Below are 18597 nucleotides of genomic sequence, written 5' to 3'. Positions count from 1 at the left end.
TCTCTCTGTTAACCAAGCCAAACTACCCCTTTTTTTTTATTCTCAGTTCAATTCAACCAAGTGGGGAAGGATGAAGATCCAGGTTTCCTTTTACATATCAAAGGATGAGGTGAAAAGGAAAGAGAAATAAGGAGAATGACTTTGTTTGGAGTTAATAGCTCGATGTCATCTGACAGTTATTGTTTTGATTTTGCTGTTGAATCATACCCAGCTGTGCTCAGGGCTTACTCCTTACAGTGCACTCAGGGATTGTACCTAGCAAAGCCAGAGGATTATTTGGGGTTTTATCATTGAACAATGATTGGCTACATGCAAGAAAAATGCTTTTCCTGCTCTGCTATTATTCCAGCATCAAAGATTATATATTACGTACCTAGTACATGCTGGGGTGTTATATTGTGTGTTTGTGAGTGCTGAACAGTGAAAGAGAGGAAGAGGACAAGTAGAAAGAGATTATGTAAAATTAGAGAAATGGGTCTTTCCACTTCATTGGTACATATAGACAATGGAATATTATGCAGCTGTCAGGAGAGATGAAGTCATGAAATTTTCCTATACATGGAATATACATGGAATCTATCATGCTGAGTGAAATAAGTCAGAGGGAGAGAGAGAGATGCAGAATAGTCTCAGTCATCTATGGGTTTTAAGAAAAATATAAGTCATTTTTGCAACAATGCTCAGAGACAATGAGAGGAGGGCTGGAACTTCCAGCTCACTTCATGAAGCTCACCACAAAGAGTGGTGAGTGCAGTTATAGAAATAACTACACAAAGAACTACCATAATCATGTGAATGAATGAGGGAACTGTAAAGCCTGTCTGGAGTACAGGTGGGGGTGGGGTGGGATGGAGGGAGATTTGGGACATTGGTGGTGGGAACATTGCACCGGTGAAGGGGATGTTCTTTACATGACTGAAATCTAATCACAATCATTTATGTAATCAAGATGTTTAAATAAAGAAAAAAAGTTTCATTGCCAGAAAGAAAAAAAAAGATTAGAGAAATGGGAATAGCTTAGTTTTAGTTTCAGCTCTGCTCATCAATGTTATACATATATCTGAAACATGGAATTTTCTATTTATGCAGGAGATTTAAGAATCTTAAGTGAATACTATATTAGATAAACCCAAGGAGTCTGGGACAATCATTCATGTATCAGTAGGATTAGAAAATACATGAATTTGTGAATTTGACTTACATTCTCACACCACTGCATAAATTCATTTCATATTATTCTTGTCTTGTAAAGAGGTATTAAGGTCAGAGCAATAGAATGTTGGATAGGGCATTTGCCTTGCATGCAGCCAACCATGTGTCGATATCCCATATATATATATATCCCCTGAGCATCATCAAGGAATGATACCTTAGCACAGAGTCAAGAGTAAGCCCTGGTCACTACTGGGTGTGGCTCTTATGTTTAACAAAAATAGAGAAGCTTTATTTTAAATAAGATAGAAAAAATGAGTGTTTTCATTTTGGGACAGACAGACTGGCGTGAGTATATACCTTTAAGAGCTTATGTACAACAACCTTACTAGAGTGGAGTCAGCTGATTGACACTGATATGTCAACACATTAACAGTAACTTAAGCCAATAATATTAGAAATGTTAAAATCTGAGAAATATGCTGCTGGCAGATATGGGGTATCAAGAAGCAAGCCCTTTACCTGAACTTGGGAACATGAGTGATTAACACTACGTAACTTGGGAACAATGGCCTGGCAGAATCAGAGACAAAAAAATAAAACTATCAATAAAGTGCCCAAAACAAAACATGATAAGGTGGGTGAGAGGGGCTGCTGATATATAACAACTAACACACTAGTTGAAAAGTAATAGGGGCTTCAGTTAGTCTTTGGAACTTGAATATATTGAGGAGGGAATGATTCTTGTGGTGGCAGAATTCAGATCTCATTCATGTAAGACATATATGCTACCACTTGAATCACATCCCAACCATGAATCTACTATAATTTGTTTGTTTTGCTTTGTTTTTAGAGTACATTCAGTGGTCTACCCCATGCAAGTCAAGTGATTCAACTCTAGTACTATCTCTCTGGCCAGATGAATGCATTTCAAAGAGCATATCTAAAAAACTCTGGAGACAAAGTGAAGCAAGAATTTTATTTATGACTACTGTATAATAGTGGGTGACCTACCCCAATAATTTTCTAATCAATTTAAGTTATGTTGAAAACCATGTTTTACTTGAAGAAAATACATATCAAGCATAATAATGGCAGGTTTTTTCCATTTTATTGATGACAAACCTGAATTCATTGTATAAATTGAATGGTAGGCTCTAATTCCCAACACCTGTTAAAAGGACATTAAATGGCAAAAGAAACTATATAATTAAGGATCTTTAGAGGAAACATTTATCCTGCATTATGTAGGTGAGACCTAAAGGCAATCACATATTTATTTTATAAGAGAGAGAAGAAAGATCTTGGGGAGGGATATACAGAAGAAGTATTAGCAATGTGGTCACAGAAGTGAAGATTGGAAGGATGCAATCACCACAATCCAAGTATGCTTGGAGTAACCAGAGTTAAAGAGAAGAACAAATCCTTCCCTAATGACTGAAGAACAATACTGTACTAAGGATACTATATTGTCAGATTTATAGGCACTGAACTGTGAAGACCATTTAGGCTTATGTCACCCAGTCAGTGACAGCGTATGACAGTAGTCACAGAAAGCTGATGTGGTCACAATTAAAAAGCAAAACAGATACATTCATATGTAAATTGGTCTTACTTTAACATCTGCTTAACCCCATTGGAATGCCTTCATCAGTATATTATATAGACATTTTTTGGTCCTACAGTCAAAATCTCCTGTTTTGAAATACATTACAAATTCCTAGCTATTTTACAATTCAAGCAAGATGAAGATGCAGAAATAACTCTGTGTTGGGCAGAGCTGATCAGAAAGAGTATGAGCAAGGTTTTTAATTATGAGACAATCAATAAACATCTTTGGGTAAGGTGAAAGACTACTTAGAACATTATGGGGTTTCTAAAAAAGATATTTTAAATATTTTGAGGATAAATTGCAAGAAATATTTATTAAGCATAAACCAGTTTGCAACTGTAAATCTTATGCTAAAATGAAAAACTAATTAAATTTTGATTCTGGTTATTTCTATTATTCATATAGTAGATTGCTACCAACTCTCCTAGAATTCAAAGTATTCTTATTTACTTTACAAAGAACTTTTCTCTCTTGAAAAAGAATTTATGCCCAAATTCAGTTACTGAATTGTTTTGGTAGTTACCTCTCTTTATAGTCAGACATTTTCTTCATGTCCACATGACTTTAAAAATGTCATCTGCTTGCCAAAGATTTATAAATTACAACCAGATCAGCAGCAATTGTGTCACAAAATAGGGTCCTTGGAGAACAGATTTTAGCTTTCATCAGCCCTCCCTCTCTCCACCCTGGGTGAATTAACTCATCTTCATAAGAAATAAAATAACATAAAATTTTGCCTACTTTTCATAAGACAAGAAAAAGCCTTTTATCTATCCACTGTAAACATAGTAATCACAATTTTCCATGACTCACCAAAACAGGAAAAAACAATAACAACAAATGACCACGACAAATGTGTTATTCATTTTATCTGAGAATCCACATAAGTTGGCAGTGTTAACGCTAGTTCATTACAGCACTGATTTAATCTGTGATAGCAAAGAAGAAATACATTTATGTGCAGGAGGACAGTGACGTGGTCTTTCTGGATCAATATCCACAGCTATAATTTGAAAGTTGCTTAGTTTTTGCAAAAATACCAGATATTTTTCTACTTAGAAAGGGGAGAATGTAAGAGGCATCTCTAGGATCACATTCACCCTCTGGAATTACTAGTCAGACATCATAAATTGTGTCTTTTACTATGTAAGGCACAGTGCTTGAGACTGTGAGGAAGAAAACAAAGTTAAAGCTCCATCTCTGCCTTAATAATCAAGTTATGGAGATGAGACATAATGTTGTAAACTTCAAATAATAGCCCCAAACCATCAAAACAGAAAGAGACCCTTGTAAGAGTTCACGGCAACAAAAATAGCATACAACAGGACACATTTAATTTTCCGTAATTGCTACAGGATGTAAAAGAAATAGAAAGAACAAATCGTGTAAGTGGTCTGGCAAAATACCACAACAATAGTACAAAGATTTGAAATGAATTACGCTAGGTGGATATAAAACCTCCTCTCACCAAACACTTACTATGCAGAATTAGTAAATCATGCCTTTATGAACATTCAATATACTTCAGTAAGGCTTAAGTACTGGCATGATCATATAGTAGGATTCAACCTGGTCTTCAATGATGCAATCCAGCATATGTCTGTAGCCTTTGCCTTCTGTCATGTAAAATGAGAATATGCAAACAGACAAAAACTTCACTGACATCTTTCATAAATGTGTCCTGTAAGTGGAAGTTCTTATCTTATAAATTTTATCCCCTTAGGGTTATTTATGTGTTTGCTATTGCCCTTAGCTCATCCTTCTTAAATTAACATATGAGGAACAGATTTTCTGTTTCAAATAGAATGACTCATACAAGGAAAGAAATAATTAAATTTCTAAGAAGCCTCTTAAAACATCCTGTACACATCATACTATCAATGAGAGTTTACTTAGATTTTATTATTACTAATTTTAATAATGGAAAACCTCTGTCCCCATGTCATCTATACTTCTGTTACTTTGTAATCTAATCTGACAGAAAAAAAAACCCCGTCACATTTGTGTTCTCAAAATTCAGTTTAATATATGGATATAAGATACATAATGTCTCTATAAAATGCACAGAAAGCATAAAGCATTAATACATAAGTATACATATGTACATATATATGATATGTAATACATATACATGATGTTTTAGTCACAGCCAATAAAATGCTAGTTGGACAAATTATAATGACCATGTAATCATGTAGTCTATATCTAATCATGTGTGAAAGAGGGCAAGTATATGACTGCACAAGTGTGAGTTATGTGTTTGTGTATGTGTGTGTGTTTGATGAAACAGAGATTACATGAGTAATCTGCTACTTTCTTCGAGAGCATTTCCGTGCAACATCATGGAATGATGTGGTGAAATGGCAAGTGACTGCAGTGGGGACTGGGGATTATTTCACATGAGTTGGTCACAAAGGGACACCTCTGATCTATCATTTGAACATAGAAGTGAATGAAGGTGACATTTGGAAGTCTCTGCAATGGAAGAGTGGCTCAGGAAGAGAAGAGAGGAGGTCCAGAAATGCTGGGTTGAAGATAATTTTTTTTGTTTTCGTTTTTGGGCCACACGCGGTGACGCTCAGGGTTTACTCCTGGCTATGCACTCAGAAATCACTTCTGGTTTAGGGGACCATATGGGATGCCGGGGATCGAACCTAGGTCCATCCTGGATCAGCTACATGAAAGGCAAAATCCCTCCTGTTGCATTATTGCTCTGGACCATCGAATATATTTTTTTCAAGAAATAGAAAGAAGGCCCTAGAATAAGTCAAAAGAGTACTTGGAAAGAAACAGAAGAAAAAATTAGGCAGTGGATAGATCAGCTAGATCTTTTAGGCCATAAAAAAGATTCAATATGCCTAGTTAGGAGAAATATTAACAGTAATTTCACAAGATCAAAATAAATTTATTCAGCTAATTTCTAGATCATTATATCTATTGGTGTAATTAGTATAGTAATTGGTAACACATCCTACATACTTGTTTATAACACCAGTGAAGAAAACATCAAAACTCTTATTACTTAGAGTTTAGTAAGTCTATTATGGTTTAAGTTTTGGGAACTTTTAAAAACACTTTTTATTTAAATATTTTTTGGAGGGGGGCACAGACCCAACCGTGCTCAGGGGTTCTGGCTCTGTGCTCAGAAACTGCTCCTGGAAGGCTTGGGGAAATCATATAGGATGCTGGAATCAAACCCAGGTCTTTCCTGGGTCAGGTGCGTGCAAGGCAAACACTCTACCTCTGTGCTATATCTCTAGCCCCATATTTAAATCATTTTTATTAACAAAGTTATTCATAGTTGGATTTTAAGACCAATGCCACTACCAGTATCAACCTCCCTCCACTAAGGTTGCAGAATCCATACCATCTCAGGACCACCCAGTCCAGGGGGATTTCACCAGTGGGACCGGGCCTAGTGGTACAGAACTCTGGACAGGCATATGTGCTAGAGATTGAACTATCTCCCTTGCCACCAAATTATGGACTTCTGCAGTATATTTATTGCTTACCATTGTCATCTCACAATACATTTTACAGAAAAAGATTGAAGACAAAAAAGTAAATATGTCTTATGATCACAGAACACTCACAAATCACCTATTTTCAATTGCCTTCATTCCATCTTATACTCTAACTTCTGGGACACAGCATCATAATATCATCATAATCATAACAGACGATTTTTCTTCAGTGCTTTTAAAGTACATTTAGAGCAAAGTACTCATTATTTTGTAAGATTTGGTCATTGGCAAGAAAATTTCTCAGGCAACTCTAAATAAGTCTCCCATGGATGGTTTCATTGATCTTTCTTATTGACTCAGATCTTCACATCTTATCAAAATTGGCCTTTCAGGGTGCAAAAAGGACTTGAGATGAAAAGTAATTTCTGATAAGCAATAATGAGCCTGGCTCTTACAGGCTCCTTGGTTTTAAAAATCAGATTCTAAGTATTTTCTAAATAATTTCTGAGAATTCACAAGAGTAGAATTTCTACTATTGGCTGAGTATCATTTTGTTGCAAATGAGAGGATCGAGCTGCTCTATGTCTGATTACCAAACCTTACGCTCTTTTCACCATGTCTAGACATATAGAAACAGGCACTTTTCTCAATATGATTTTCTCAATGTAAGATTTAAAACTCGTGGACTTGGAGGTATTAATATAGAGATCTAGAAAGTCTAAAAAGTTCCCACATTCATGAAATTCATAAAATTGATTTTGGGAGGCAGGTATGCAAAAGTTCTTTAGTCATCCAGAGACCCTTGGGTCTCTGCTAGTGATTCTCAATCGACCAGACTGATCATTCAACAGGAAGATTAAAAAATGCGGGTCACCCTGGCCATGCTTCATGGCCTCTGGGGCTACATCTAGTGATGCTCAGTAAGTCGTAGATTGCAGGATTGAATAAGTATTGGCTAAATGCAAAGCGTGTACCTAAATTCCTGTATTCTTTGCTGGTCCACTGAAACTGACTTTTTAGAAATGAAATTATTTAATAAATTTCAGAGTTATTTAGGAAATTGAAGTAGAAGAATCAAATATGGTGCATTGCACTCCTTTGTTTTCCCCCAGATGATTATCTCTGTTCAGACTGCAAGAATAAAAATATTGTTTCATAAGATTTAATAGACTGTTCATCAAAAATTGTTAATAAAATTCACTGCTGGTATATGTGGAAGGCTATAGAAAAAACAAGGAAAGTAGAAAATATTTATTTGGTCTTCATTTTACAAGGATTTAAATGTAAGTAATTCCCTTTGAAGGAGTTGCAGACATCTCAAACTTGATTTTTTAAAATCAGAATTCTTGATTTCCACATTTACCCTCCTATCTTTACTCCATAGTCTTTCTCTATTTAGTAAGTGACTGTGCACCCAATACCAAATTGAACTAGAATATTTTTGCTTTTCTTTTTCTCTCAGTCTCAGTTTCGTTTTTTCTTGGGAGGGGGGGCACACCCGTTTGATGCTTAGAGGTTACTCCTGGCTAAGCGCTCAGAAATTGCCCCTGGCTTGGGGGTACCATATGGGACGCCGGGGAATCGAACCGCGGTCCTTCCTTGGCTAGTGCTTGCAAGGCAGACACCTTACCTCTAGCGCCACCTCGCCGGCCCCTCAGTCTCAGTTTCAACTCCATCCACATCCATTCCATCTGTAAATCCCATTGACTCAAACTAGAAAATATGTTCCAAGGTTGTAATCATGGTGTTTTTGGGTGCTATTCTCATCTTAAAAATAAACTTAAAAACAAAACAAAGCAAAACAAAAAATAAAAACAAAACCATAATTTCAAGCTTTCTCACTCAGGCTGTTGAAAGAACCATATTATTCTTTTTCTATTCTTTTACTTTTTTAAAGAATTCTGGATGTTTGCTGACTGTTAGCTAAAGACTGTTCTCAGGCTAGAAGCCACAGAAAATTCCTAGAGGCTATCTATATGTTCTGGCTATGGTAATTTCTCCAACATGGACTTAATTCTATAAAGCCTACTAGAATCACAAGTTCAATCTGCTACAACTGTTTTATATACTGAAGCATAGTGAGGGTGTTATGTATTTTTGGTTTGTTCACCTCGAGATTTTTTAACCATACAAGCTCAGGACCATATTAAACCAGGTTGGCAGCGTGCACATCCAGTTCTGAAACCTCTGCCCTATATCCCTCCAGCTCTATATGTCTTTCACTTTTGCCATATAAATCTAAGCATAGAATGACATCCCATCACTGTGGTTATCTTGCTTGAAATATATTACAAGTCCCTCTCACACCTAAGAGGAGATAATACAACTCACTGAATTGGAGGAAATGAAAATCATTCTATTTAGCTTACAGTCTGCCTTTTTGGTCTACCTCTTTTAAAATGTTCTTTTATTACAGCTGTGTAAAAAACGATTTATACCTAATATTATTTCCTTTTAAACATACTTTAATTTACATTTATTTTTTTTCATCTCTGATTTCTTTAAGTGGAAATGTAGGTCAATGATTTGAGAATTTTTTTTTTAATTAAAGACATGTTTGTCTTTCCTCCAGTAATTATGAGAGTGACATCCCATACATGTCATGATTTTATTTTAGTTCAGGTCAAAATACATCCTGGTTTCCTTTTTGACTTCTTTTTTGACACAGAAGTGAATTAAAAGTATATTAATTAGTTTCTAAATTCTTAGGGCTTTTCCAGATATCTTTTTATTATTGATATCTAGCTTAACTCTCTCATGTTCAAGGTATATAATTCCTATGTTTGGAATGGTTAAAAAGAGTTAAAAAAAAGTTAAAAAGAGTTGTTTTATGGTCAGAATACTGTATATGTTAACAAATGCCCCATGAACTTCTGGCAACAAAAATATATACTACTAATGAGAGAGTCTTCCAGTAATGTCACTAAAATTAAGTTAATTGGCCATGCTAAATCTCTGTGTTCTTGCTAATTATGTACTTTCTCCATTATTTGCTGAAAAAAGATTTCTGAAATATCTATATAGAATGGTAGATTTGTGTAATTTTTTAATTTTTCTATTATTTTTACATACATCCCAAAGCTTCCTTCCGAAAATCTCAGCCAAATATGAATTTGTTAAATGATTGAGCTTTAAGTATGCAATGTCCCATCTCCAATTCCACATCACTTGTGTAAGCATTTTTTCAACTATTTTCCTTAGGCTCCCTGCCTATTCCACCCCAGCCCAGGAAGCTATTCTTTTTTTTTTTTTGGTTTTTGGGCCACACCCGGTGACGCTCAGGGGTTACTCCTGGCTATGCGCTCAGAAGTCGCTCCTGGCTTGGGGGACCATATGGGACGCCGGGGGATCGAACCGCGGTCCGTCTCCTAGGCTAGCGCAGGTAAGGCAGGCACCTTACCTCCAGCGCCACCGCCCGGCCCCGAGGAAGCTATTCTTAAGGAAATAAAATTTAGTGTGATTGTGCTCTTCTGATGATTTGTTCTCTCTTTTTTTTGTGAGATGATTTTCTCTATCCTGTTCATAACCACTCAGATTTTGTTGAGACTTCTGATAGAAAACTTTTGCATCATTTTACTTTTAACCTCCTTACATATTTATATTTTAAAGGATTTTCCATTTTGTAGGCAGCATATTTTGAGTCTAGTTTCTTAAATCCAGTCTCACAGTCTTTCATTTTAACTGGTTATTTTACTCATTTGCATTTAACACAATTTTGTATTATTCTATTTAATGATACTTTGTTTTAAATATACTATGTTTTTTTCCCTAAAACTTATGGATGAAATTCACCCCCCAATTCATGCTAAAATCTTATCCTATAACTTAGTGATATACGAGCTGAGAATTTGTGGAGATAGAGTTAGATGATTAGATCATGAAGGTATGGCTTTCATTATAAGCTATATGGTATTAGCAGAGGAGAAAGACAAAAACAGAGAGTGACAGATACAGAGAGAGAAAATTATACCTATCTTATCCAGGAATTACTTGGCTTTTCCAGGATATAAAGTTATGTTTTTAAAGCTATTTATTTTGTAGATTTTGTTTTCAGAATTGATGAACAGTTCAATTCATCGGGGCTAATGATGTGAAGTTTGTGTCCAAGGGGGCTGGGGTCATGGGGATGTGGGTTTGTGGTACTCATGATAGAATTCAGACATGGCATATATTAGCTAAGACTTGAAAAACTTAACAGCCTCTACGGTTTTGATTTTTGAAACATATTTCTATGAGTATAGGTATTAGGTTGATAATTTTAATTTTGGTACTTGTAAGATGTTCCTATCTCTGACTCACATGGCTTCCAATAAAAAACTACATTAGTTCATACATATTATATATAATTATATATTATATGACTACATATTTTAGTTATATATAACTATATATTATATATAACTTATATATTTAATATATATAAGTATATATATTATATATAACATAGGTTAGGGGCTACTCTGGCTTCTCTTAGAGGTTGCTCATGTCTCTGAGCTCAGAAGTTACTACCAGAAGGCTTGAAGGACCATATGGAATGACAAATATTGAACCCAGGTCAGTTGCATGAAAGGCAAACATCCTACCTACTTTGCTAACTCTTTAGCCCCAGTTCTCATCTCTTTTTCTCTGTACACAGTTTCATTTTGCTAGTTCCTTTTAAGATTTCTCTTTATATTGTCCTTAGCAATTTGATTATAATATAACTTGTTTTTGTCATATTCTTATGACTAGGATATACTAAGATGTATTGTTGTATTATTTGTGTCTGTTATTTTCATTATATTTGCCATCTTGTTTGGGACCTCAAAACCAGTGCTTAGTAGAGCTGAGGAATCCTCTATTGATATTGAGGCATCATGGTTAATTTACAGAACTCTAGGATATGCTGCAGCTCAGTCCATGTAAACCACCAGGGCTACACCTGGAACCATGTGCAATCAGAGCTCATGTAGTGTGCAAAGCACATTCTTTAATTATTTTATACCTTTTACTGCAAAGCACATTCTCAAATATTTTATACCTTTTATTTTCTCAAAATCAGCACCCCCTCTTTTTTGATAGATATATCAAATCAAGTCATTCAATTATTTATAAATGTAATCTGTAAATAACAAACTTGAATTTTTCCCTAAACATCTTTATATTTTACATGTATTTATATTATCATGTCTTTAAATTCAGTAGTCTTTTCTCTTGTAGTGTCCTTATTTTCTTAATACAATACATATATTTTTAAATCTCAAATAGTTGTTTGTCTGTTGCACTCAACTTCTAAATATTTCTCATGTCTTTTCTTAATCTACTTATTGCTATTTTACTTTATAAATACATGTTACATATTTATAATATCTTTGTAATAGTGTATACACTATTTTGTCTTAATTATTTATTTTTGAGGGGAATCACATCCAGTGAAGCTCAGGGTAACTCGCTTCTGTCTTGGGGGACCATAGTGCTACTAGGGGATCAAACCACGGTCCGTCCTAGGTTAATGCTTGCAAGTCAAATGACCTACCACTGCTCTGACCCCGAATTATTTCTGAATATTTTTCCAAATACAAGATTTATATTTCATACTTGTATAAATATAAAATAAAATTTTGTTGTATGCCTAACATAAATTTTACATTTTCGTTGGTGAATATTTTTTAATTTAAATATGTTTGAATTTTTATTAATACACAAATAAATTATTTGATATTCTTTAAAGATTTGTCTTTTCATTGGGTAGGTTGAGCAGACTCTAGGGATAATTTTTCACCACTACTAAAGTAATACAATACTTGATGAAATACTAAAAGCATTAAAAAATTCTGGTAAATATAGGCAAAAATATTATAAGTTTTGTGTAATCTTTTGGACTGTTTCATCTGAACTTTTGATCATTCTCTGAGTGAGAATTCATCACATTCTTGGTCAAAGCAAGACACAGTAAAGAACCTAAAGAACTAAACCTAAAAACCTAAAAAACCTAAAGAAACTAAAGGTCTTTCTGTACTACTCTTTCCATTTCATTGAAAACTCTACTCTCTTTGCCCTTTCCGAATTCTTAACCCCATATCCTCAGTCAAGAATATTATTGGAATCAGAAACTTTTAAGAACTAACTAGATATATTACTCTTGAATGTTTGAAGCAGTCAGCTAAGACAGTCATAGACAAAATTAGAGACTGTATTTTTCATTTAACCTTCCTTTTTACCTAAAGGTATTCATACAGTATCAATTTAAAACCAAGTTTTATATACATTCATTTTCTCTTGTTTTTGAAGTTGGGTACATAAATGTGGATTCTATTCCATTATCACTACAAGAATATAAACATAAAAGGACCCTTGATTATTTAATTTCCTTTAGTTCATTAACCTCTTTGGCTATTTCGTACAGTCTGTGTAATCTAGTTAGAATAGTTATTAAATTTATATAACTGAATATATATATATACTAAAGTATAGCAATTCTCCTGAAGTAAATTTTTCAAAATATATTTTAAAACTAATATAATGTAATATCCTTTTATCTATCAAAGTTGTTTAAAGATTTGAGCAGTATTTGGAGCATAAGTATTTCTAAATATATACTACAACTCTAGGTGTTATAAAATATTTATAATTTTAATTGGTGACAATTAATAATGACTATTTATATACTGAGTCTTAAATCATGTATTCGTATCTACAATAAAGTTAAATTTCAGCTAAAGGTTATTGAAAAAATACATTTTTCCTTATTTAAGTTAACAAACTTTCCCATTCCTTGCCTACATTCTTCTTAAATGTCATGGAGATCTATGGATCCTATGATAAGAAATATCATGTCAATATTTTGCTCAATTTTGGCTTCTGGAATTGTGGTTTCTCAAGGTTACTGCTGCTTTATATCTTCATTGTTAGTGAGATCCTAAAGAACAATAAAATGAAAGGTGATAATAATAAGCAAAATACTATACTGTGGTTTCTCATAAGTCCTGAATAACACAAAATATTATCATCGCTTTCACCATCATTGGGAGTAATTAAGTGAATGGAGCCTAAATATTTTTAAAGGTGTCTTTCCTCAGGAAAGTCAATATGGGGGTTTTTCTTTTGCCAATTTCATAAACATTTTTGATTGTATAAATCCCTGGGTTCTGATGCCACCTCAGGCAAGCAACAATGATTATTGAAACTTAAGCCTCACTAACTTTGAGCTAAATAAGCCTTCAGATGACATCCTCTCTTCCTCTTTTTATAATGATCAATTATTTGTCATGTCAAAGCTATATCTTTGTACTCATTAAAATGGGGAAAATGAGAGTGACAAAGAATAAAAAGACTACGAAAATATTATTTTGATGTTTAGAATCTTGAGAGTTTGGTTCCAGAGCAACTTATGTCTCATGTTCCCAAAAAGCAGCTATAATAGAGAAAATTATTATAAGTTTTGTGTAATCTTTTGGACTGTTTCATCTGACCCTTTGATCATTCTCTGAGTGAGAATTCATAACATTCTCGGTCAAAGCAAGATACAATAAGGAACCTAGGTTTTGAGAAGACTTTATATATCTCTAACGGTCTTTCTGTGCTACACTTTCCATTTCATTGAAAACTCTAGTCAAGAAAGGTTTCTGTCTAACTTACTCTTCACTCTGTTCTATCATCTAAGCAAAATAAAGAACACATGTTGGATGCTCCTTGAAAATCTATCAAAATAACAAATAAAAACTTGCTTTATTTTCTACGTATCAATTGAAGACAAAGTGAAGTGAAGAGAATGAGAGAAAACACTAAACCTAGATATTATTATAAATATTATATAATGAGGTGCCGGAGCAGTGGCGCAAGGGGTAAGGCATGTGCCTTGCCTGCTCTAGCTTAGGATGGACTGCAGTTCGATGCCCCAGCATCCCATATGGTCCCCCAAGTCAGGAGTGATTTCTGAGTGCATAGCTAGGAGTAACCCCTGAGCGTCACCGGGTTTGGCTCAAAAACAAACAAACAAAATTATATAATGAAATTTTTTTCATTAGTAGGTAGTAGGGAAGTGTGATATATCAGAATGAAGAGGGTCAGTAATCCGTTTTGTTAATCTTTTGTTCTTTCCAACTTCCTACTGTTTTCCTCTCATTCTTCCAGTTTTATGTTCATACTCCTCCAAAATTTGTGAGATTCCTATTCATCTCTGCTTCTTATGAAAGTATATTTAACTAATGAGGATAAAAATGGTAATAATAAAAACTAACTTTCACTGACTTATTACCATGTGCCAGATTGTAGAATAATTATTCAACTTTATCATCTCATTCAGTTCGTGTACAATCAATCAAACAATGATTATTACAAACACTCCTGTTACAGAGACTGGGAAATTGATACAGGATACAAAATCGTGTTTAGCATTATATAATTAATTCATAGTGAAGTCAATACTCAAGCCTCAGCATACTGACTTCAGAATTTTAATTGAAAGTCATGTAGCCAGCTTATCTTCTTATTAAACTAGGTATAAAACTTAGGATAACATACAAAACAAGCCAGAAACCTGCTTTACTCAGGCTTACTAGAGGCATGAGGTTTGTAACTAACACAAGACCACAATTTCTTGCAGTGTATAATAAACACTATGGCTCTTTATTTTCAAAATTTTAAACTTATCAGAACAGAGATATTATTATAGTCACCAAGTTCTTCTCAAATGCTCATTAAGTACATAAAACAGACACTGTTTTAAACTATATAGTCATCACTGACTTCACCATGGGTTTTATATTACTTACAACACTAGTTGAATAGCAGCATGCTTATTTGCTCATTCATTCTTTGGGACTAAATGAAGCAATGACAGTCACAATCACTGGGATGTCAGATACTCACAGCTAAAGAGATCCTCAATAGAGAATGAGCTTTGTAAAGAGCATGGCTCTCTGGGACTCATCTGAGACAGGCTCCTATTTCGAAAAGGTCTTTGTTTGGGATCATTGTACCTTAAAGCTCATCTGCAATCCCTTTCAAGCTCATATATGGCATGTCAAGAATTCTGGGCGCAAGAAGGGGCTTGCATGGGCTCTTGATCCTCCTCCTATGCCATCTTTTGAAAAGGGTTGTTAGAAGTTGTTCCTGTGATAAATCAAGATGTTTTGAAATAGATCAAACCAGTGACATTTGATTCTGCCTTTGTGGAGTAGGCCTATTTGTTTTAGTTCATGGAATAAAACTGAAAACTTGCAGACGTGCTGCTAATACTTAAAATTAAATTCATATCTGAAACTGATAGACCCGAGCTACTGTTCCTAGCTCTTTCCTCACAATAAAAATAAAACTTTTGTGCACATAATGAGCTCAGACTATTTAATAGCTGATTTGTACCCCTCAGGCCACTGTTGTTATAACCTCTACTCACTTACTGTGGATTATTATGTGGGTCTTACTATTGTTGATTTACTTTGTTTTTTTTATCATACCTGTTCCTAAGCTACAAAAATGTCGCTTCTATTTAAATCACATTTGTTAGAACGATGCTTTTTCTAAAAGGGCATTTAAGTCATTCTTATTTAAAATAAATTAATTAGATTTATCTTCCTCAGTTGCCTCTACATGACATTTTGAGAATTTGGAAATTAAACATTCCCCTTATATTTTACTTTCCAACTTGGCAAACATTGACTTTGCTTTAGATCCTGAACAAAGCTGAAAAAGCACAGATACCTTTTTAAAATTCATTTCCAATTTAAAACAAGAAATGACAATATGCTATGGTGTGAGCACATGATTTTTTAAATAAATTACAAAGGAACTAGAAATGATGAAGATAAAAATTAATGAGAGTATTAAAATAAAAATAATGTTATTTCATGGGCTTTATTTCAACTGTAATTCTAATTATTTTTATTTGTTGGACACACCCAATGGTGGTCAGGGATTACACTTTACTCTATATGCAGGGATCCCTCTAGTGGGATTTAGGGACATATGGGGTGCCAGGGATCAAACCCGGTTTGGCCATGTGCAAGACAAATACAAATATTACACTTTGCACTATCACTCCAGTTCCACAATATGAAGATTTCTATTCTGGAAATGCCAAATTTTTAATGAAAGAAGAATAATGAATGTTTATTTATTAATTAATTAAAAACACAAAAAATTTAAATAACTTCCATCTTATAATGTATGAGGAGAGTCCTCCATGGAAAGATAGATAGTAGAAGTTTAGGGGCCAGAGCGGTGGCTCAATGTTGGGGTGTTTGCCTTGCATGTGGCAGACCCAGGATGGACCACGGTTTGATCTCCTGGCACCCCATATGGTCCCTGAGCCAGGAGCTTTTTCTGAGCACATAGCTAGGAGTAACCCCTGAGCATCATTGGGTGTGACCTAAAAACCAAAAAAAAAGTTCCTATGAAAAATGTAATTTACTTGAATCACCCAGGTAAAATCAAAGCCAGAGTGTGAACACAAGTCATGTATTTTTTGTTAGAATTTTTTTTCAGAGAGCATTTTTTTTTATTTGTTAGAGTTAAAAAAAATACTTTATTTAAACACAGTGGTTATACTGTTAGAATAATCAGATAACTCATTTCTTAATTCCTGCAAAAGCACTGGAGACAGTTTTCAAAGATTCAGCAACACAGAGGACTCTCTTCTCTCATGTACCTCATCATTATAATCATTTATGATCCTTTCTATAACATAGCTATTGCTGATGCAGAAAACTCAAAAGAATGTGAGGTGAAAATTGTGACCCAAGCCTGAAAATATTAAGAACCCAGTAGTGGAGTCAGGAAAGGTAGTAGCAACAGAAGTTTAAAGTGCAAAGTACAAAGTGAAGTTTGCAGAAAGAATGATCCACAAACAATTGAATAAGGCTAAACTGGTTTAATCGATGTCTTAAAGTATCTACCATGTAGTATCATTTGTAAGAGTAAAACATATCTATTTACAGTATGCTGCTCAATCTCAACCACTCTCAAGTCTAAGAACATTTTTATCCAGCCCTAAAGTTCCTTCCCTCTCTAGCTTCTTTACAGTCACCTCTCCTCCTACTTCTCAGGGTATATTCTTTTTCTATACTCAGGGATCATTCCCTATAAATATGCTTAGGGAGTATGGCGTGCTAGGGATCAAGTGCAGATCAGATGTGTGCAAGACAAAGCCATAGTACTATAAGTACCAGAGTACTATCACTCTTGTCATCAAGGAAGAACTTAAATTAAATACATTTGTTAACAGTCAGAATTCTGGGTTATACGACATTAAATATCTAGTCAAGGAAAGAAACGTGAGTGGAGCATGTCAAGGAGGGAATATATTTCCTCATACAAATCTATTGCACAAACTTATCAAAAATTTCCTTTATTCTTACTCCCAGTCTCTCAAAATGTCCACACCCATCTATTATTATGGTTAAAGGATAGAAATCAGACATGCATGTCCCTGATACTTTGGGAAGTTGCAGTCTGATTACAATAGCTTCTCTACTCATTATTCAAGAAATTAATCAATTCCAGCCAAAACAAGGATCAAGTTTAAACTTTTGAGAATCTTAAACTTTTGAGACTCATGAAACTTTTTAAAGAAAGCATTTAATTATCTCCTTTGTAAATGTAACATGATAGTTTTTATTATATCTCCAGGTTTGTCTTTAGCCATCCCTCAAACATAGCCCTGAATTTCGAACTTCCAAAGAGTGTTTTCTATACAAAGCATTTTTAAAATTAAATCAATGTGAGATACAGAATTAAAAAGTCATTGAGAGCTAAATTCAATAATGGAATGTTCCCACACCCATCCCTTCAATTTTCCCGAGTTTTCTTTCATCTCTCCACTCCCATCCCCATCCCCATCGCAAAGCATGTCTCTATGGCAAACACAACTCTTTTCTACTCTTCTTTTTCTTTCTTTCTTTTTTTTCTTTTTCTTTTTTTTTTCTTTCTTTCTTTCTTTTTTTTCTTTCTTTCTTTCTTTCTTTCTTTCTTTCTTTTCTTTTTTTTTTTCTTTCTTTCTTTCTTTCTTTTTTCTTTCTTTTTTCTTCTTTCTTTCTTTCTTTCTTTTTTCTTTCTTTCTTTTTTTTTTTTTTTTCCTTCCTTTTCCTTTCCTTCCTTCCTTCCTTCCTCCTTCTTCCTTTTTCCTTCCTTCCTTCTTCCTTCTTTTTTTTTTTTTCTTTCTTTCTTTCTTCTTTCTTTCTTTCTTTCTTTCTTTCTTTCTCTTCTTTCTTTCTTCTTTCTTTCTTTCTTTCTTCTTCTTCTTCCTTTTTTTCCTTCCTTCCTATTCCTTTCTTTTCTCCTTCCTTCCTTCCTTCCTTCCTTCCTTCCTTCCTTCCATCCTTTCTTTTCTTTCTTTCCTTTATTTCCTTCCTTTCTTCATTTCTTTCTTTTTTCTTTCTTTTTTCTTTCTTT

The sequence above is a fragment of the Suncus etruscus genome, chromosome 10 (assembly GCF_024139225.1).
Source record: "Suncus etruscus isolate mSunEtr1 chromosome 10, mSunEtr1.pri.cur, whole genome shotgun sequence".
NCBI lineage: Eukaryota > Metazoa > Chordata > Mammalia > Eulipotyphla > Soricidae > Suncus > Suncus etruscus.
This window is presented reverse-complemented; position numbering follows the sequence as displayed.